Raw genomic sequence first — 22,793 nt, 5'->3', positions numbered from 1 at the left:
TTGAGATCTTGTGATAACTCTTGTCTATGGAGATCTTCCATCATCCAGGTCATCGTTGCCCCAAAGATGCTTTTCCAAAAGGCAACTGGACTTCCTTGGTTTTTTGTTTTTTTTTCCCCTTGAAAACTTTTCACTTTTCATGCAAGAAGAACTGAAGAAGCTTTTTAGATGAGAAGTGAAAGGTTTTCCAGAAAAACAACACATAACAAGAAAGTCCAGTTTGCTTTTGGACAAGCATCTTTGGAAGTACAACTTTTCCATTTTTCAACCTTTTCGTATCTGGGCATTAACTTAGCTTATAACCCTGTCATGGCTGATGTACTAGGACTGGAGATCTGATTTGTAAGAAAGTGACATTTAAGAAATGTTGAGTCAGCTTGCAGAATGATGATAGAAATGGGAAGCCACGGTCCTGACTTTAATCTGCCAGGGGTGACTTATAGGGGTGTCCTGAGGGTTTGGTAAAGTCGAAACGGGAGCTGGGACATTTGGTTAGAGTTCTACATATATATATATTTAATGTGCCCTACACTTCATCCTGATCTTTTAAGCCATACTCTCTGGACATCACTGGAAAAAATTGGAAGAGCCAGTTTGGCCTAGTGGTTAAGGCAACATGCTGTAAACCAGGCGATTGTGAGTTTGAGCCGATCACCAGAAGACAGTGAGAGTCCTTGCAACTACCGGTTTGGCAAACGAGATATAAAATTAGCATCCAGTTCGCCCAAACTGATCCGAACCAGCTGAATCCCACCCCTGCGTGATCCCCTTTTGGGACCTTCTGACAAGCAAAATCAATGGGGAAGCCATTCACACGTTGACTTAGAACATCTTCTCTGTGGATAGGATCATGCCCAGTCACGATTTATACATTCCAGATCTAGTTCTCAGCAACTATAATAGAATAGAATAGAATAGAATTTTTTATTTTATTTTTTATTTTTTATATAAAAAAGTTTTATTTTTACAATCTTATCAAATAATTCATCCAATGTACAGTTATATACAATTAGTCGGGCCTGCCCAGTCACCACCCCACCACAGAATAGAATTTTTTATTGGCCAAGTGTGATTGGACACACAAGGAATTTGTCTTGGTGCATATGCTCTCAGTGTACATAAAAGAAAAGATACATTCATCAAGGTACAACATTTACAACACAATTGATGATCAATATATCAATATAAATCATAAGATTGCCAGCAACAAGTTATAGTCATACAGTCATAAGTGGAAAGAGATTGGTGATGGGAACTATGAAACGATTAATAGTAGTGCAGATTCAGTAAATAGTCTGACAGTGTTGAGGGAATTATTTGTTTAGCAGAGTGATGGCCTTCGGGAAAAAACTGTTCTTGTGTCTAGTTGTTCTGGTGTGCAGTGCTCTATAGCGTCGTTTTGAGGGTAGGAGTTGAAACAGTTTATGTCCAGGATGCGAGGGATCTGCAAATATTTTCACGGCCCTCTTCTTGATTCGTGCAGTATACAGGTCCTCAATGGAAGGCAAGTTGGTAGCAATTATTTTTTCTGCAGTTCTAATTATCCTTTGAAGTCTGTGTTTTTCTTGTTGGGTTGCAGAACCGAACCAGACAGTTATAGAGGTGCAAATGACAGACTCAATAATTCCTCTATAGAATTGGATCAGCAGCTCCTTGGGCAGTTTGAGCTTACTGAGTTGGCGCAGAAAGAACATTCTTTGTTGTCCTTTTTTAATGATGTTTTTGATGTTAGCTGTCCATTTGAGATCTTGTGATAACTCTTGTCTATGGAGATCTTCCATCATCCAGGTCATCGTTGTCCCAAAGATGCTATTCCAAAAGGCAACTGGACTTCCTTGGTTTTTTTTTTTTTTCCCCTTGAAAACTTTTCACTTTTCATGCAAGAAGAACTGAAGAAGCTTTTTAGATGAGAAGTGAAAGGTTTTCCAGAAAAACAACACATAACAAGAAAGTCCAGTTTGCTTTTGGACAAGCATCTTTGGAAGTACAACTTTTCCATTTTTCAACCTTTTCATATCTGGGCATTAACTTAGCTTATAACCCTGTCATGGCTGATGTACTAGGACTGGAGATCTGATTTGTAAGAAAGTGACATTTAAGAAATGTTGAGTCAGCTTGCAGAATGATGATAGAAATGGGAAGCCACGGTCCTGAGTTTAATCTGCCAGGGGTGACTTATAGGGGTGTCCTCAGGGTTTGGTAAAGTCGAAACGGGAGCTGGGACATTTGGTTGGAGTTCTACATATATATTTTTTTAATGTGCCCTACACTTCATCCTGACCTTTTAAGCCATACTCTCTGGACATCACTGGAAAAAATTGGAAGAGCCAGTTTGGCCTAGTGGTTAAGGCAACATGCTGTAAACCAGGCGATTGTGAGTTTGAGACGATCACCAGAAGACAGTGAGTTCTAGTCCCACCTTTGGTCTGAAAGCTGGCTGGGTGACTTTGGGCCGGTTACACTCACTTAGCCCAGCCCACTTTAAAAGAGTTGTTGTTGTAGGGAAAATAGAAGGAGGAAGAAATTTTAGGCATGTTTGATATCATTTATTTGTAGAAATGATAAAGGCAGGGCAGGGCAGGGCAGGGAAGGGAAGGGAAGGGAAGGGAAGGGAAGGGAAGGGAAGGGAAGGGAAGGAAAGGAAGTTAAGGGAGGAAAGGAAAGGAAAGGAAAGGAAAGGAAAGGAAAGGAAATTAAGGGAGGAAAGGACAGGAAGAGGAGGGAAGGGAAGGGAAGGAAGGAAGGAAGCGAGAGGAAGGGAAGGGAAGTGAGGAAGAATCAAATTTGGTTAGAATCTGGATTAGCATTTCGGAAGGAAGGAAGGAAGGAAGGAAGGAAGGAAGGAAGGAAGGAAGGAAGGAAGGAAGGAAGGGAGAGGAAGTGAAGAAGAATTAGATTTGGTTAGAATCTGGATTAGCATTTGAGAAGGAAGGAAGGAAGGAAGCGAGAGGAAGGGAAGTGAGGAAGAATCAAATTTGGTTAGAATCTGGATTAGCATTTCAGAAGGAAGGAAGGAAGGAAGGAAGGAAGGAAGGGAGAGGAAGGGAAAGGAAGTGAAGAAGAATTAGATTTGGTTAGAATCTGGATTAGCATTTGAGAAGGAAGGAAGGAAGGAAGTGAGAGGAAGGGAAGTGAGGAAGAATCAGATTTGGTTAGAATCTGGATTAGCATTTCAGAAGGAAGGAAGGAAGGAAGGAAGGAAGGAAGGAAGGAAGGAAGGAAGGAAGGAAGGAAGAGGAAGGGAAGGGAGGAAGAATCAGATTTGGTTAGAATCTGGATTAGCATTTCAGAAGGAAGGAAGGAAGGAAGAAGGAAGGAAGGAAGGAAGGAAGGAAGGAAGGAAGGAAGGAAGGAAGAAAGAAAGAAAGAAAGAAAGAAAGAAAGAAAGAAAGAAAGCTCCTAGTAACTTAATTTTGGATGGTACAACAACCCAGCCCTCCAGTCCTGAGCTATCTATTTCCTACCTGCCAGAGTGATTTAGGACAGTGCTTTTGCAATACTTGATTGCTAAAATATCCTTGTAAAAAAATGGTATTGACTATACAGTGAGCAATAAACAGAAGGGTGCAATGAAAGACAGGTGTAATTCATGTTTATTATGCACTGAGAGTTTACAAGCTGAACTCATTGCTTTTATTACATATTGAAATTTTACAATCCTTGAAAGGCGGAAACTTTCTGAGTTGATAAATAGAGTTTGCCTACATCCTGTAAGTCACACACACACACACACACCTGAACAATTGCAGTGTGATTTTCCCTCCTCCTTAGAGAGAGCCCAGGTGCGCAAGGAGCGTTTCGGAACATGCCCTCTGGGGGTTTTGGATGCTCAAAGCACATTCATGATGGAGCTTGGGAATTTTTTAAAGAATGAAAAGGAAAACCAGGGCATGTTGTTTTGCAAAGAAATCTTTGCAAATTCTTAAATGGTTTCTTTGGAGGAAAAACAGAGTGTGGTGAAGGGTAGTTATAATTTCTCAAAAATTGGTGAAATCCAATTTTTTTTTTACTACCAGTTCTGTGGGCGTGGCATGGTGGGCGTGGTGTGGCATGGTGGGTGTGGCTTGATATGGCAGGGGAAGGAGATTGCAAAATCTCCATTCCCTCCCCACTCCTGGGGCCAGCCAGAGGTGGTATTTGCTGATTCTCTGAACTATTCAAAATTTCCGCTACCGGTTCTCCAGAACCTGCCAGAATCTGCTGGATGTCACCCCAGATTTCTCGTCTTTTTCTTCCAGGCTTGAACAGCGAAGACGTCATTAACCTACAGGGATGGGAAAACATTGAAAACTAAGATTAGCCCACAGCCGGCTTTCGTTTTATTGATTTGATTATTTATTACTAAGTAAATAAATATTATTTTACAAGTAACTCGAAGGCGGCAAATATATCCAACTTACCTTCCTCTTCCTATTTCCCCCAAAGCAACAACCCTGTGAGGTGGGTTGGGCTGAGAGAAAGTAATTGGCCCAAGGTTATCCAGTTAGCTCATGGCTAAGGCAGGACTAGAACTCATCGTCTGCCAGTGATTGATCCAAAATCAACCAACTGGGCTTTCATACCTAAGGTGGGACTCGAACTCACTCTCTCATGGTTTCTAGGCCAGAACCTTAACCACTACAGATAGTTCTTGACTTACAATCAAAATTAAGCAGGGCGGTTGTTAAAATGAGCTTTGCCTCATTTAATGACCCTTTTTGCTATGGTTGTTAAGTGAATCTTGTGCTTGCAATTACTGCAGGTTCAAGCCCCACCAGGCCCAAGGTTGACTCAGCCTTCCATCCTTTATAAGGTAGGTAAAATGAGGACCCAGATTGTTGGGGGCAATAAGTTGACTTTGTATATAATATACAAATGGATGAAGACTATTGCTTGACATAGTGTAAGCCGCCCTGAGTCTTTGGAGAAGGGCGGGATATAAATGCAAATAAATAAAAAAAATCACTGCAGCAATTAAGTGGTCATCCCAAAGGCGCTTTTTTTCCAAGAGGCAACTGGGATTTCTTTATTTTTCCTTGAAGAAGTTTCGCTTCTCATCCAAGAAGCTTCTTCAGTTCAGGTCAAATCTCTCTGCTCTAGCAGGAAACCTTATACCATATCAAACAAATGTTGTCTAATCTCTTCTTTAAAAAAAACTCCTACATCTTCTGGAGGCAAGTCGTTTCACTGATTAATTGTTCTAATTATCAAGAAATGATAATGATAAATGATACAAGGGCTGGAGGCTAAACCATACGACGAACAATTGAGGGAACTAAGTATGTCTAACCTATTAAAGAGAAGTGACATGATAACTGTCTTCCGGTACTTGAGTGTTGTGGTCCGCCAGCAACCTGTGGAGATGGCAGTGGATTCAGACAGTGATGAGGCTGAGGAAGAACATGGGCCAGTCCTGGAGGCTGCGGAAGGCCCAGATGAGGGCTCTGTGTCAGAGGGCCTCTGGTGGCTCAACAGACTAAAGCAGTCTGTTATTAGCTGCTTGCAATTACTGCAAGTTCAAGTCCCACCAGGCCCAAGGTTGACTCAGCCTTCCATCCTTTATAAGGTAGGTAAAATGAGGACCCAGATTGTTGGGGGCAATAAAAGTCGACTTTGTATATAATATACAAATGGATGAAGACTATTGCTTAGCATAGTGTAAGCCGCCCTGAGTCTTGGGAGAAGGGCGGGATATAAATGCAAATTTTAAAAAAAAGAGAGATGGGGCCAGGGCCATCTGGGAGTGATGTGCGGAATGCGGAGCCTCCAGAGGCTGACAGTAGTGAGGCAGAGGAACAGGAGGAGCCTGTTCCCAATGCACACATGAGAAGAGCTGCCAGAAGGCAAGAGCAGCTCAAGCAAAGAGGACAACTCACGAGTAGGGCCAAGAGATGATTGGCCCCTCCCATAAGGCTTAAAAGACCAGCAATGGCATTTGGACTCTTTGTCGGAAAACAACGTTGATAGCCTTGTTCCTTGTTTTGCTACATTTATTTCTTGTCGGCATCTTCTGCTTTTGAACTTTTGCCAAGAAGAGCCTTTGGCAGTTTGCCTAATTAGACCAAGGTTGGTGATAAGACTGAAGAATTGTGTTATGAAGAATTTGTTTTGATTTAGTTTGGACGCGGCTGAGAATAAGCGAATTCTCAGATGTTCTAATAAAGTCTGTTTTTGAACTGACTGTGTCTACTACTACCTACTTGGGCCTGGATCACAACATTGAGGGGCTGTCATAGAAAAGAGGGGACTGATTTATTCTCCAAAGCATCTGAGGGCAGGACAAGAAGTAAAGGATGGATGCTTGTTAAGAGGCGATGCAATCTAGACATAATAGCAACTTGCAAATCCATCTTACTTTGGGCAGCTTGCAAACATCATAAGAACAGAAGTACAAGGTAAAGGTTTTCCCTGTCCAGTCACTTCTGACACTAGGGGGTAGTGCTCTCCTGCAAAGAACTGTTTCTTAGATAGGGGAGCCACGTTGTCCAAAGTCATTTCTGTGGTCATGTGGCTAGCATGACTGCACCCCAAGGTGATTGGAACACTCGTTATTTCCTGCCAAAATGGTACCTATTAATATACTCACTTTTGCAAACTTCCGAGCTGCTAGGTGGCAGGAACTGAAGCAAGGAACAGGAGGAGCCTGTTCCTAATGCACACATGAGAAGAGCTGCCAGAAGGCAAGAGCAGCTAAAGCAAAGAGGATGACTCAGGAGTAGGGCCAAGAGATGATTGGCCCCTCCCATAAGGCTTAAAAGACCAGCAATGGCATTTGGACTCTTTGTCGGAAAACAACGTTGATAGACTTGTTCTTTGTTTTGCTGCATTTATTTCTTGTCGGCATCTTCTGCTTTTGAACTTTTACCAAGAAGAGCCTTTGGCAGTTTGCCTAATTAGACCAAGGTTGGTGATAAGACTGAAGAATTGTGTTATGAAGAATTTGTTTTGATTTAGTTTGGACACCGCTGAGAATGAGTTAATTCTCAGATGTTCTAATGAAGTCTGTTTTTGAACTGACTGTGTCTACTACTACCTACTTGGGCCTGGGTCACAACATTGAGGGGCTGTCACAGAAAAGAGGGGACTGATTTATTTTTCCTTGAAGAAGTTTCGCTTCTCATCCAAGAAGCTTCTTCAGTTCAGGTCAAATCTCTCTGCTCTAGCAGGAAACCTTATACCATATCAAACAAATGTTGTCTAATCTCTTCTTTTAAAAAAACTCCTACATCTTCTGGAGGCAAGTCGTTCCACTGATTAATTGTTCTAATTATCAAGAAATGATAATGATAAATGATACAAGGGCTGGAGGCTAAACCATACGACGAACAATTGAGGGAACTAAGTATGTCTAACCTATTAAAGAGAAGTGACATGATAACTGTCTTCCGGTACTTGAGTGTTGTGGTCCGCCAGCAACCTGTGGAGATGGCAGTGGATTCAGACAGTGATGAGGCTGAGGAAGAACATGGGCCAGTCCTGGAGGCTGCGGAAGGCCCAGATGAGGGCTCTGTGTCAGAGGGCCTCTGGGGATGGGGTGGGGTGGGAAAGGCCGTTATTGCCTCCCAGGCTCAAGGTTGACTCAGCCTTCCATCCTTTATAAGGTAGGTAAACTGAGGACCCAGATTGTTGGGGGGGCAATAAGTTGACTTTGTAAAAATATACAAATAGAATGAGACTATTGCCTTATACACTGTAAGCCGCCCTGAGTCTTCGGAGAAGGGCGGGGTATAAATGTAAACAAAAAAAGAGAGAAGGAATTTTTATTGGCCAAGTGTGATTAGACACACAAGGAATTTGTCTTGGTGCATAGGCTCTCAGCATACATAAAAGAAAGAAAGAAAGAAAGACAACACAAGCAATATTCTTACTTTAAGATCAGAGGTTTGTCGTTTCTGATCATTTGAAACATCAGAGATGAATAAAAGATATAATAGCAGCAGTCACTTACATTAACAAGCGATTGCAATGGGGTCCAATGATATAGCAGGTCCTGTAAGGACGGCTATAAATCAAAGGGCCCCACCCGATCTCATCTCAAGCTACACTTTTTTAAACTTTTCTTCCTACATGCGTCACAACTTTGCTTCCTTGTTCTTTCTTAGTGACCATCACTTTTTCTGAACACCCGTGTACGTTCAAAGCTTTCAGCCATTTGTTCCTTTTCAGTTCCTCCTTTCCCACAGTTTCATTCTTCCTGTTCTAAAGGCACCCTGCACAAGTACACACTTTGCAGAAACATATCACACAAATCAGCACAATAGAAACATTTCAAGTACATGTCATCAGTTACCAGGATCTTCTTCTTACATGTGGTGGACATGTCCGGAAGCCAAAAACTATTGGGAGAAAATAAAGGGTTGGTTAGAATCTGGATTAGCATTTCAGAAGGAAGGAAGAAGGAAGGAAGAAGGAAGGAAGAATCAAATTTGGTTAGAATCTGGATTAGCATTTCAGAAGGAAGGAAGAATCAAATTTGGTTAGAATCTGGATTAGCATTTCAGAAGGAAGGAAGAATCAAATTTGGTTAGAATCTGGATTAGCATTTCAGAAGGAAGGAAGTGAGGAAGAATCAAATTTGGTTAGAATCTGGATTAGCATTTCAGAAGGAAGGAAGGAGGGAGGGCTGAGTCAACCTTAAATAAGGAGAAACTTCCTGACATTGAGAACAATTAATCAATGGAATAGCTGGCCTTCTGGAGTTGTGGGTGCTCCATAACTGGAGGTTTTCAAAAATAGACTGGAAAACCATTTGACTGGGATGATATAAGATCAAGGAGGGGCTGGATAGCTCAGGCTGGTAAGGCCTGTTATTAAGAACACAGAAGCCTGCAATTACTGCAGGTTCAAGCCCGGCCCAAGGTTGACTCAGCCTTCCATCCTTTATAAGGTAGGTAAACTGAGGACCCAGATTGTTGGGGGGGCAATAAGTTGACTTTGTAAAAATATACAAATAGAATGAGACTATTGCCTTATACACTGTAAGCCGCCCTGAGTCTTCGGAGAAGGGCGGGATATAAATGTAAAAAAAAAAAAAAAAGAGAGAGAAGGGAATTTTTTATTGGCCAAGTGTGATTAGACACACAAGGAATTTGTCTTGGTGCATAGGCTCTCAGCGTACATAAAAGAAAAGATATCTTCATCAAGAATCATAAGGTACAACACTTAATGATATTCATGGGGTACAAATAAGCAATCAGGAAACAATATCAATATAAATCATAAGGATACAAGCAACAAAGTTACAGTCATACAGTCATAAGTGGAAGGAATGGGTGATGGGAACGATGAGAAGATTAATAGTGCAGATTTAGTAAATAATTTGACAGTGTCGAGGGAATTATTTGTTTAGCAGAGTGATGGCGTTCGGGGAGAAACTGTTCTTGTGTCTAGTTGTTCTGGTGTGCAGTGCTTTGTAGCGTCGTTTTGAGGGTAGGAGTTGAAACAGTTTATGCACAGGATGCAAGGGGTCTATAAATATGTCATAACAAAATTCCAATAAAAGAAAGAAAGACAACACAAGCAATATTCTTACTTTAGGATCAGAGGTTTGTCGTTTCTGATCATTTGAAACATCAGAGATGAATAAAAGATACAATAGCAGCAGTCACTTAATTAACAAGCGATTGCAATGGGGTCCAATGATATAGCAGGTCCTGTAAGGACGGCTATAAATCAAAGGGCCCCACCCGATCTCATCTCAAGCTACACTTTTGTATACTTTTCTTCCTACATGCTTCACAACTTTGCTTCCTTGTTCTTTCTTAGTGACCATCACTTTTTCTGAACACCCGTGTCTGTTCAAAGCTTTCAGCCATTTGTTCCTTTTCAGTTCCTCCTTTCCCACAGTTTCATTCTTCCTGTTCTAAAGGCACCCTGCACAAGTACACACTTTGCAGAAACATATCACACAAATCAGCACAATAGAAACATTTCAAGTACATGTCATCAGTTACCAGGATCTTCTTCTTACATGTGGTGGACATGTCCGGAAGCCAAAAACTATTGGGAGAAAATAAAGGGTTGGTTAGAAGAAATGACTCAACAACATATTGATTCAAAACTCGGAGTTGTTTTTCTTGGAGATCCTATCAAGAGAAAATTAGTAAAGACAATATTTATTGGATTATACATGTAATTACAGCAGCAAGAATTGTTTTTGCCGCGGTGTGGCTCAGGCTGTAAGAAGCCTGTTATTAAAACACAGCTGCCTGCAATTACTGCAGGTTCAAGTCCCACCAGGTCCAAGGTTGACTCAGCCTTCCATCCTTTATAAGGTAGGGAAAATGAGGACCCAGATTGTTGGGGGGGCAATAAGTTGACTTTGTAAATATACAAATAGAATGAGACTATTGCCTTACACACTGTAAGCTGCCCTGAGTCTTCGGAGAAGGGCGGGATATAAATGTAAATAAATAAAAAAAAATTGGAAAGCAGAGAAAATACCCCTGGAAGGAGAAATTATTAGAAAGATTTTAGAATGTGCAGAAATGAACAGATTAACTTTGATGATTAAAGAAAGAGAGGATTCAGAATATTTTAAGATATGGGATAAATTTTATCATTGGTTAGAAGAAAGGTATAGATGAGCAATGGATAATTATGTAAGAAAATGATAATAATGTATCTGTGGAAAAATGGTAATAGTTTAAATTGGAGTGAAGAAAGAAGAAACAACAAAAGATGGAGCCAAGAAGAAAACAACGAGATGTCACGTGGAAGGAATTACTGATGTTTTAAGTATGTCTGTCTATAAAGTAAAAAAAATTTTTTTTAAAAAAACAAACATTTCTAGTACATTTTGCAGTTATGTTAGTTTAAAACTTTGGATCATTTGAAGCAGAGGTGGGTTTTAGCAGATTCTGACCAGTTCTGGAGAACCGGTAGCAGAAATTTTGAGTAGTTCGGAGAACCCGTAGTAAAAATTCTGACTGGCCCCGTCCCCATCTATTCTCCGCCTCTCAATTCCCAGCTGATCGGGAGGAAATGGGGATTTTGCAGTATCCTTCCCCTGGAGTGGGGTGGGAATGGAGATTTTACAGTATCCTTCCCCTGCCACACCCACCAAGCCATGCCCACCAAGCCATGCCACGCCCACCAAGCCACACCCACAGAACCGGTAGTAAAAAAAATTGAAACCCACCACTGATTTGAGGCCTACAAACATACACCCAGGCTGTTTTCCTGTTAACTTTTAAATGGGACATTTTGCTTTTCTCTCAGATACCTTACTAACCAAACACATGACTTAATTACCAATTTTCTAGTCCTCATTGTGGCTATAATAAGCTAAGGACTCACTTGTCTCGCCATGTCTTGCCTGCTGTCGATTGTGATTTTGAGCAGCATCGAATCACTTGCTAAAGGAAGGCGAAGGTACCGTATCCTTTGCGTTGTCGTCGCAGGTCAGAATGAAGGAACAGCTTTGCCCTCTCAGCAGAAATCCTTTTGTGATTTCCAGTGGCGTTTAGGCCTGTACGCGTGGCACATCCGTGAAGTTAATTACAACCGCGTGGAGATTCATTGCAAATTGTTCCCAGTTATAAAAAAATTCACTGGGACAAGGAGGGCTAATTATATTCCACTTGTTACTGCTGTGCCTAGTTAATATTCCAACAGCTGCCTCAGGAAGATAATGACGGCTCCAGCCGAAATAACTGAACAAATAGATTTTTAAATCAGTAACAACATATTTACCCGTGTTCAAACCCCCCCTTGCCTCCCACCCACAGGGAAAGTTGAAGCTAGAATCCAGCTTCCACATTCAGGGGAAAAACTGGATATATTTTTTCCTTTGAAATCCACATTTTCTGTATTATTATTGTTTGGCTTTGTCTCAAAGGAGAGTCTTAGGAATGACAATACATGTGTGTGTGTGTGTGTGTGTGTGTGTGTGTGTAGATATGTATATTATGTACATATGTATAGTGCATGCACACACTGTGTATGGGTGTATGTATATCTCTATAGATATGTGCACTCTATAGATATGTACACTCACACAGATAACCCCCACATACACAGTGTGTGTATATATCTCTGCATGTATATGTACAGATGATAGATAGATAGATAGATAGATAGATAGATAGATAGATAGATAGATAGATAGATAGATAGATAGATAGATAGATGATGGACAGACAGAAATAGATGTAGATGTAGATGTAGATGTAGATAGATGATAGATAGATAGATAGATAGATAGATAGATAGATAGATAGATAGATAGATAGATAGATGGATGGATGGATGGATGGATGGATGGATGGATGGATGGATGGATGGATGGATGGATGGATGGATGGATGGATGGATCAGAAAGTTAGCACCCACCCCTCCTAGAAGAATGAAATATTTTAGGAAATATTAAAAAGGCAGAATATTATATTTCCCTGGATGAGAAATTGAGAAACATGCTCTTGGAGACAGAAACTCAGTGCCTCTACTCCCCACTTGGAACTGAAAAAGATGGACATTTCTTCCAAGGATAGAAGAGAGAGAGGGGGGCGGGGCATACAGTGTGTCTGTATATATATACAGTATCTCTATGTATGTGTACCTACACACATTCAATTCCATTCCATTCCATTTTATTCCATTCTATACTTATTCTATTCCTTATTTCTATTCTATGCTATTCTATTCTATTCTATTCTGTTCTATTCTATTCTTATTCTATTCCTTATTTCTTTTCTATTCTATTCTATTCTATTCTATTCCTTATTTCTATTCTATTCTATTCTATTCTATTCTATTCTATTCTATTCTATTCCTTATTTCTATTCTATTCTATTCTATTCTATTCCATTCCACATTTTATATTCTATTCCACCTATTCTATTCCATTCCATTCCATTCCATTCCATTCCATTCCATTCTATTCTATTCTATTCTATTCTATTCTATTCTATTCTATTCTATTCTATTCTATTCTATTCCATTCCATTCCATTCCATTCCATTCCATTCCATTCTACTCTATTCTATTCTATTCCTTATTTCTGTTCTGTTCTGTTCTTTTCTGTTCTATTCCTTATTTCTATTCTATTCTATTCTATTCCATTCCATTCCACTCCACTCTATTCTATTCTATTCCTTATTTCTGTTCTGTTCTGTTCTTTTCTGTTCTATTCCTTATTTCTATTCCATTCCAGTCACATGGCTTTATTTGATCAGAAGCAGTTTTCACTTCCTCTGTCCCTGACTTTCGCATTAACTGAAGAGCTCAGTCCTTCGTTCACAAGCCATTGAAAACCCAGACATGAGTCCTTCTGAGAACATGACGATGACCTTCTAAGGAACTGTGATCAATGTGCTAATGTCACCAATTTGACCTTTTGAGGTAAGGGTACTTTGATGCTCAGAGTGGGTTCTTTCCCAGAAATGAAATGTGACTTGTTTTTGACAATCACCATGTCAGACACTTACTAAAGGTGTATTTATTTATTCTCTGAAAAGGTTATTTCAATTAGGAAGTACATTAGCCTCTGGGATGACCACTAAAACCAGACTGTTCATTTTAGCTTCATTAAAGCAATCAATCTCTATCTGAACTGGGCTAGTTCAGAATGCAGGCAGATGTTACCTGGCCCAATATTAAGCAATAAACCAAAACTTCCTGTATTAGAAAACAGTACAGGTAGTCTTTGACTTACACCAGGGGTGGGTTCCAAATTTTTTTACTATCGGTTCTGTGGGCATGGCTTATTTGGTGGGCGTGGTTTGGTGGTCATGTGACTGAGTGGGTATGGCCAACTTGAAGTCACTCAGGGCAAGGTGGGGCGGCACCTTGCTGTGAGTGACATCAAGTTGGCCACGCCCACTCAGTCACATGACCAATGCTGCAGCGACAGGGTGATTTCTCCCGGGGGACAGCCAGAGGTTCGCCGCCTCCTCTTTTCCTCAGAGGAGCTGCTTCCAAGTCCTTGTGAAGGGACACGCACAAAACACAACACAACAGACTCACACACAATGTAAAAGCAGCTGCACTTCACCCAAAATGCCTCCTGCAACAGCACGAACCTCACACAGCCACAAAAAGCTCAAAAACCAACTTTCACACTTTACACACACACAACACAACTGACTCATACACACACACAAAATGCCACATACAGCTTTGTGAGATTCTGTGTGTTTGTGTAGTTAGAGTGAAACACTACAGAAACACACCAAATCTCAGAAAGCCGCATAAATATTTTATTATTTTATTTTATTTATATTTTTTAGATCAGGGGTCTCCAACCTTAGTAACTTTAAGGTTTGTGGACTTCAACTCCCAGAGTTCCTCGGCCAGCAAAGGCACTGAGGAGATGGATTGCAGGCGGGCAGGAAGATTCAGTTGCTAGCTGATGCAACTGATTGCAGAAGCCGAAGGAAAGTGAGCCCAAAAGGAGCAGTAATTATGTAAGTGAGGAGGGGTGATTGGGTGGGCCAGAGGAAAAAAAGATTTTAAAAAGCTCCTCTGACGATCCCAGCTGAAGTTGCTTAATCGCAGCTCAGAAGCTCTTAACTCAGCTGGAATCGCCAGAGGAGCCGTTTAAAACCTTTTGTTTTTACAACCTCTTCGGCCAAAGAGGTTGTTTAAAAAAAAACTTTTAAAGGGTTCTGATGATCCCTGCTGAGCTGCGCGATCATCAGAGGTTTTTGTTTTTGTTTTTTACTTTTAAAAGCCTTTTTTTGGCTGAAGAAAAGATGCTTTTAAAAGTAAAAGAACCTAAACCTCTGATGATCGGGGAACCGGTTCGGGGCCGTGGCCAGCCAGCCATTACTACCGGTTCTCCAAACGCCAGCAGATTTTACTACCGGCTCTCCAGAACCGGAGCAAACTGGGAGCAACCCACCACTGAATTATACTCATTCGTTTAGAATAGAATAGAATAGAATAGAATAGAATAGAATAGAATAGAATAGAATAGAATAGAATAGGATGGGATGGGATGGGATGGGATGGGATGGGATGGGATGGGATGGGATGGAATAATAAATAGGAATAGGAATAGGAATAGAATTTTTAATTGGCCAAGTGTGATTGGACACACAAGGAATTTGTCTTGGTGCATATGCTCTCAGTGTACATAAAAGAAAATATACTTTCATCAAGAATCATAAGGTACAACACTTAATGATAGTCATAGGGTACAAATAAGCCATCAGGAAACAATCAATATCAGTATAAATCGTAAGGATACAAGCAACAAAGTTACAGTCATACAGTCATAAGTGGAAGGAGATGGGTGACGGGAACGATGAGAAGATTAATAGTACTGCAGATTTAGTAAATAATTTGACAGTGTTGAGAGAATTATTTGTTTAGCAGAGTGATGGCGTTTGTCACTGTTCGTTACATTTTTGGAAAAAGAAGCACTTACATTGGGAAAAGTTATTTTATTTAAAAACACCTGAAGGCAGAAGAAGAAGCAACGGATGGAAACTAATCAAGGAGAGAGAAGCAACCTGGAATTAAGGAGAAATTTCCGAACAGTGAGAACAATTAAGCAGTGGGGAACGGCTTGCAAGCCCATGTCTGGTTTGTATTTGATGAAATCCCATCTCTCAAATTTGTTGGTTCTGCATTTGAGATAGATAGATATATACAGTAAGAGAGTGACAACAAATCGAGTTAGATGATAGGTAGACATAAACAGATAGAAAGAAATAGACAAATGATAGAGACAGGTATTTAGAGAGACAGAGAAAAATGAAAGACAAATAGAAAAATATAGATTGAAAGACACAGAAAGATGATACAGATTGATGATAAACAAAGATATGGAGATGGATGGATGGATGGATGGATGGATGGATGGATGGATGGATGGATACATAGAGATAAATGGATAGATAAATACAGATAGATGGATGGAAAGGTAGGTAGGTAGATTGATAGGTAGATATAGATAGATATTATTATTATTATTATTATTATTATTATTATTATTATTATTATTATTATTATTATTATTATTATTTATTCGATTTTTATACCGCCCTTCTCCCGAAGGACTCAGGGCGGTGTACAGCCAAAAGTAAAAACAGACGATACAATATACAATTTAAAATACAAATTAAAAAACTTATTTTATAATTGGCCTAAAAATCTTTAAAATATATAAAACTAAAACCCCATTAAAGTTAATATTAAAAAATTTAAAATCGATAAAATTTAAGCCAGCCCCGCGCGAATGAAAAGATGTGTCTTCAGTTCGCGGCGGAAGGTCCGAAGGTCAGGTATTTGGTGTAAACCCGGGGGAAGCTCGTTCCAGAGTGTGGGAGCCCCCACAGAGAAGGACCTTCCCCTGGGGGCCGCCAGCCGACATTGCTTGGCGGACGGCACCCTGAGAAGTCCCTCTCTGTGAGAGCGTACGGGTCGGTGGGAGGCATGCGGTAACAGCAGGCGGTCCCGTAAGTACCCAGGCCCTAAGCCATGGAGCGCTTTGAAGGTAGTAACCAAAACCTTAAAGTGCACTCGAAAGGCCACAGGTAGCCAGTGCAGTCTGCGCAGGAGCGGTGTTATATGGGAGCTACGCGTAGCTCCCTCTATCACCCGCGCAGCTGCATTCTGGACTAACTGAAGCCTCCGAGTGCACCTCAAGGGGAGCCCCATGTAGAGAGCATTACAATAATCCAAGCGAGAGGTAACGAGCGCATGAGTGACTGTGCACAAGGCATCCTGATCAAGGAAGGGGCGCAATTACCGAACCAGGCGAACCTGGTGGAAGGCCCTCCTGGAGACGGCCGTCAAATGATCTTCAAACGACAGCCGTTCATCCAGGAGGACACCTAGGTTGCGCACCCTATCCTAGATATGAAGGGTTCTTGGTGCTCTCTGAGCTTGCTTGTTTTCTTGCAGACATTTCATAACCTAATTCGGTAACATCATCAATGCTAGTGATAGATAGATAGATAGATAGATAGATAGATAGATAGATAGATAGATAGATAGATAGATAGATAGATAGATAGATAGATAGATAGATATGATAGGTAGGTAGGTAGGTAGGTAGGTAGGTAGGTAGGTAGGTAGGTAGGTAGGTAGGTAGGTAGGTAGGTAGGTAGGTAGGTAGATAGATAGATAGATAGATAGATAGATAGATAGATAGATAGATAGATAGATAGATAGATAGATAGGAGAAAGAGAGAGAGAGAGAGAGATGAGACAGACAGACAGATAGACCCAGAGAGTCTTAAAGATGACTTCCCTACATTTCCTTAACACACCTGCATATTTTCAAGGCCTAGGATATTTACACTGCTACCAATAAAGAAGAGACTATTTTGCAACATAGAGCACATACTATATATACTGTATAGTAGCAATAGCACTTAGACTTATATACCACTTCACAGTGCTTTATAGCCCTCTCTAAGTGGTTTACAGAGTCAGCCTATGGCCCCCAACAATCTGGGTCCTCATTTTACCCACCTCAAAAGGATGGAAGGCTGAGTCAATCTTGAGCCGGTGAGAATCGAACTGCCGAATTACAGTCAGCCGGCAGTCAGCAGAAGGAGCCTGCACTGCTGCGTTCTAACCACTGTGCCCCCAATATAAACACTGCTAGATTTATATTCTGCTTTTCCTGCCCAAGTTCAAAGCAGCCTACAGAATTCCCTCTCTCTATTGTTCCCTATTGCAACAACTCTGTGAGGTAGGCTGGCTTGGAGAGAAGGGATGGTGGCCCAAAGTCATCTTCAGAGCTTCAGTGTTTAAAGAGGATTTCTGCTCCTATTCTGGTGTCTTTAACAGTAGCCCATACTGGTTCTCAGTGTAAATACATTGCAAACCTCTTTTAACTTCCTGTAATGGAAAGTGAGAAAAACCTTGGGAGATGGAGGAACAGCTAGATGCATCAGGCTAGAAACTGGAAAACTGTGAATTCTAGTCCTGTTTTAGACATGAAGCAGCTGGGTGATCTTGGGCCATTTGGATGACTTTGAGCCAATCTCAAAGAGGCTGTGAGTTCTAATCCCGCCTTAGGTATGAAACCCATCTCGGTGTCTTTGGGCCAATCACCAAGAGACTCTGTTCTGGTTCTGCCTTAGGCATGAAAGCCAGCTGGGTTACTTTGGAACAATCACCAGGAGACAGTGAGTTCTAGTCCTGCCTTGGGCATAAAAGCCATCTGGATGACTTTCAGCCAAATTTCATAGAGGCTGTGAGTTCTAGTCCCACATTCGGCACGAAAGCCATCTGGGTGTCTTTGGGCCAATCACCAGGAGACTGTGAGTTCTAGTCCCGGTTTAGTCATGAAAACCAGCCAGAGGGTTCAATAGCAATAGCATTTCGACTTATATACCACTTCACCTTGCTTTTAAAGCCCTCTCTAAGGGCTTTACAGAGTCAGCCTATTTCCCCCAAAAATCTGGGTCCTCATTTTACCCACCTCAGAAGGATGGAAGGTTGAGTCAACCTTGAGCCTGGTGAGATTCAAACTGCCAAACTGTTGGCAACCAGTGATCAGCGGAAGTAGCCTGCAGTACTGCACTCTAACCACTGCACCACTCTTGGACCACTCCCTCTCTTTCTCAGACCAACCCATCTCACTGGATGCAGTGGGGAAAACAGGGAGAAGAAATAGTAGGTTTGTTCACCATCTTGAATTGTTTATAAAATTACTAAAATTAATTGAATTAATTAATTAAAATTTATAAAAGTGGACTATAAGCAAACAAATAAATATACACTGCATCTGGGAATGTCCAATCCGACTGTCTGGAGATTTAAAACAATTAATCCCTTTTAATAATTTAAACAACACAGCCAAAAGACGAACAGAGGTAGATGCAAGCATTTCGTACTGACTCATCAGTACCTACATTACAATAGGACGGTTAAAATCAGCCTCTAATATAAGATCTAGCAAGAGAATTAATTAAGCCTGTAACATATGCGGGAAAGCAACCAATGGCAAGCCTTACGCTTTATGTCTGGAGATTTCCATTGGTGTATTGTTAAGGATGCTACCCGCTGCAAAATATCAGGAATATATCAAGTCCATTTTGAAAGATTGATTGATTGTCAGTTGGCTCCCCTTGCACCCTGTTTTGGCTGGCAAAGTGCTTCAGGAGACCGTCCAGACTGAAAACAGGGCAAGGTGTGGTCGCGCGTGGCCCCACTGCACCAGGGGTGAAAATCCAGTGGGTTCTCACAGGTTCTGGAGAACCGGTAGCGAAAATTATGAGTAGTTTGGAGAACCAGCAAATACCATCTCTGGCTGGCCCCAGAGTCGGGTGGGAATGGGGATTTTGCAATATCCTTCTCCCAGGAATGGGGAGGGAATGGGGATTTTGCAGTATCCTTCCCCTGTCATGCCTACCAAGCCACGCCCACCAAGCCACACCACACCACGCCCACCAAGCCACACCCACAGAACCGGTAGTAAAAAAAAATTAATTACATCAGTGCCCTGCACTCCGTTTTGGCTGCCAGAGGTACCGCAGACTGGTCCTTTGCTATTTCCAGCCTAGCCCCATGAGCCAGATTTAAGCACCCTGTGGGCTGGATCCAGCCCATGGATCTTGAGTTTGACACCCTATTATAGACTAATAAAAAGGATTGCTATGGATTGAAAGGGGAAAAAAAAAAGAGATGCTTGGCAACTGACTCGCATTTATGACGGTTGCCGCGTCTTGGATGTCACGTTGACCTCCTTTTGCGACCTTCTGACAAGCAAAGTCAATGGGGAAGCCAGATTCACTTAACAACCTTGTTATTAACTTAGAATAGAATAACAAGAGTTGGAAGGGACCTTGGAGGTCTTCTAGTCCAGCCCCCTGCTTAGGCAGGAAACCCGACACCACTTCAGACAAATGGTTATCCAATCTCTTCTTAAAAACTTCTAGTGTTGCAGCATTTACAACTTCTGGAGGCAAGTTGTTTCGCTGATGAATTGTTCTCAGTGTCAGGAAATTTCTCCTTAGTTCTAGGTTGCTTCTCTCCTTGATTAGTTTCCACCCATTGCTTCTTGTTCTACCCTCAGGTGCTTTGGAGAATAGCTTGACTCCCTCTTCTTTGTGGCAGCCCCTGAGATACTGGAACACTGCTATCATGTCTCCCTTAGTCCTTTTCATTAAACTAGACATACCCAACTGCAGTAATTCATTTAACACAGTGGTGAAATCCAATTTTTTTTACTACCAGTTCTGTGGGCGTGGCTTGGTGGGCGTGGCAGGGGAAGGATACTGCAAAATCTCCATTCCCACCCCACTCCTGGGGGAAGGATATTGCAAAAATCTCCATTCCCACCCCACTCTGGGACCAGCCAGAGGTGGTATTTGCTGGTTCTCTGAACTATTCAAAATTTCCGCTACCGGTTCTCCAGAACCTGCCAGAATCTGCTGGATGTCACCCCAGATTTCTCGTCTTTTTCTTCCAGGCTTGAACAGCGAAGACGTCATTAACCTACAGGGATGGGAAAACATTGATTAGCCCACAGCCGGCTTTCGTTTTATTGATTTGATTATTTATTACTAAGTAAATAAATATTATTTTACAAGTAACTCGAAGGCGGCACCCCTGATTTAATAGCTGCGGCAAAAAAAGGTCACAAGAGACAAAACTCACTTTAAAAAAGTGTCTCACTTAGCAACGGCAATTTTGGGCTCGGTTGTGGCCATAAGCTGAGGACTATCTGTAGATGCTTGTTTTCAGACATGCAGGAACACTCTGACTCCTTCTATGTCATTCCCAAAGGATTTTCCTGCTTTGCTTTTAAAAATGGAGCCAGGCCCTCCTTAAACGTAACCTTTTCATCGTCTTTCATTGCTTTGACGGTCTCTTTGGCTTCTCCCGACGTTGGAATTGCTTTGACAGCAAGGCATTAAAAATAAATACACAATAAAATAAATGACTTTAAGTTTGGTTACTGATGGTTTAATTGTCATGTTTTGAATGTACTTTTATCTGGCTGTCAGCCACCTTGAAAATCCTTGTCAGGTGGGATATAAATCTAACAAAGAATCATAAAAGTGGCAGCTTATTTCCTTAGAGCTACCCAAAAAAAAAAAATTCCCCCCCCACTCTCTCGAGAAGGTTTGAAATTAAGGAGAGGGAGGAGAAAGAGGATTAATTTTTTCCCTGCAAACTTTGCGGAAAGATTAGGATAAGGCCCAAAGCAAAAAAAAAAAGCCCCCAAAAACAGCATTTCTACTGAAAAAGAAGTCATAATCTTTGATATCTGAGAAAGTTGTCAATGTATTTATTTAAAAAGACTGAATGTCATTATTCTGACAGCTTTTTAAACCTAGGCACAAACAAAATGGAACTCCAGTCATACAACCAGCAAGAAGACTCAACTAAATTAATCTAATTCAATCAAAAGACAGTTTATGTTCTGTCCGCACTAACCACAACCAAGCAGACACGCGAGCTGACTATATCTGCCAGCAATTTACTCCGACGACAGATATCAATTCTGGCAACGAACCTGCGATTGCCTGCCAAGTTCTCCTATCTCTTCAAACCAGAGTAACTGCAGTTCAGAAATAAACAGAAGCCAAAGTCTTAATCTCAAAATATTGCAGCCAAAGTTTCCAAGAGTCAGTTTTTGTCCGTCACGAAGTCCAATGGCAGCTCCACCCACTTTATACCCTGTGGGGTGTGGCTCCGTGACTCAGCACTCCCTGAGCCAGCCCCTCCCTTTCCTTTGCTGCGCACGTTTCCTTCAGCATCGCTGCCTTGCATCTAGCCAAGATTGATCCTCCTCAGCTGGCTCTTGGGGCATTGCCAGGGAGAAGGAGGGGTCGGGGGAAAGAGGCCTCGTCATCTCCTCCTCCTCCACCTGGCTTGCCTCTGGGACCTGAATCAGAGCCAGAGAGGAAGGTCAGAGGGAAGCCCTGTCGGCTCTTCCCCCTCACTCTCTGAGTCACTCTCTGCCAGGAGGCCCGGTTCGGGAGCTGAAGACACAACAGTTTAGGACTAAAAATTGAAGCAAAAATAAATATGGGCAGTCCTCAGCTTACAACCATTTGGTTCAATGTCTGTGGAGATTCTCAGTCATCCAGGTCATGGCTGTCCCAAAGGTCCTTTTTTTTTGTTTTCAAGAGACAACTGGACTTTCTGTTTTTTCTTTGAAGACATTTCGCTTCTCATTCAAGAATCTTCTTCAGCTCTGACTGGATGGTGGGGAACGGAAGGATTTATACTCTTGCAGACAGCTCAGGGGGACCTTCAGCCGACGCAATATACGTGCACTCTTCAAAGCCAAGAATACATTAAGGCAGAACCTTTTCCACCCCAAGGATAAAACACCCAGGTAGAAACTGAGCGATGTGGTATATGCAGTACAGTGCAGTGAGCCATATGCAGATCTGTACATCGGGGGAAACAAAACAACCACTTCATAAACGCATGGCACAACATGGGAGAACAAACCCATCAGGACAAGATTCAGCAGGCCATCTGCATTTCAAAGACAAAGGCCGCTACATTTTGACTACAGCAAAATCCACATATTTTGGACAGAGAGGACCGCTGGTTTGAAAGAGGCATCAAAGAGGCCATCGATGTTAAAATTGAACAGCCCTCTCTCCACAGAGGGGGAGGGATACAACATCATCTATCTCCAGTCTACAACACAGTCCTTTCAGCAGTTCCAAGAAGGCTTCACACCCCTTTCCACCAGTCGTGTGGCCCTGAGGACACCGATAAACCTCCAAATGGCCTCAACGATTCTCTAAAAGAATACAAATAACCAGCTGTCTGCAAGGAGGATAAATCCTTCCATTCCCCACCATCCTGTCAGAGCTGAAGAAGCTTCCTGGATGAGAAGCGAAACATCTTCAAGAGAAAAACCAGAAAGTCCACTTGCCTCTTGA

This window comes from Ahaetulla prasina, chromosome 3 (genome assembly GCF_028640845.1).
Source record: "Ahaetulla prasina isolate Xishuangbanna chromosome 3, ASM2864084v1, whole genome shotgun sequence".
Taxonomy (NCBI): domain Eukaryota; kingdom Metazoa; phylum Chordata; class Lepidosauria; order Squamata; family Colubridae; genus Ahaetulla; species Ahaetulla prasina.
This window is presented reverse-complemented; position numbering follows the sequence as displayed.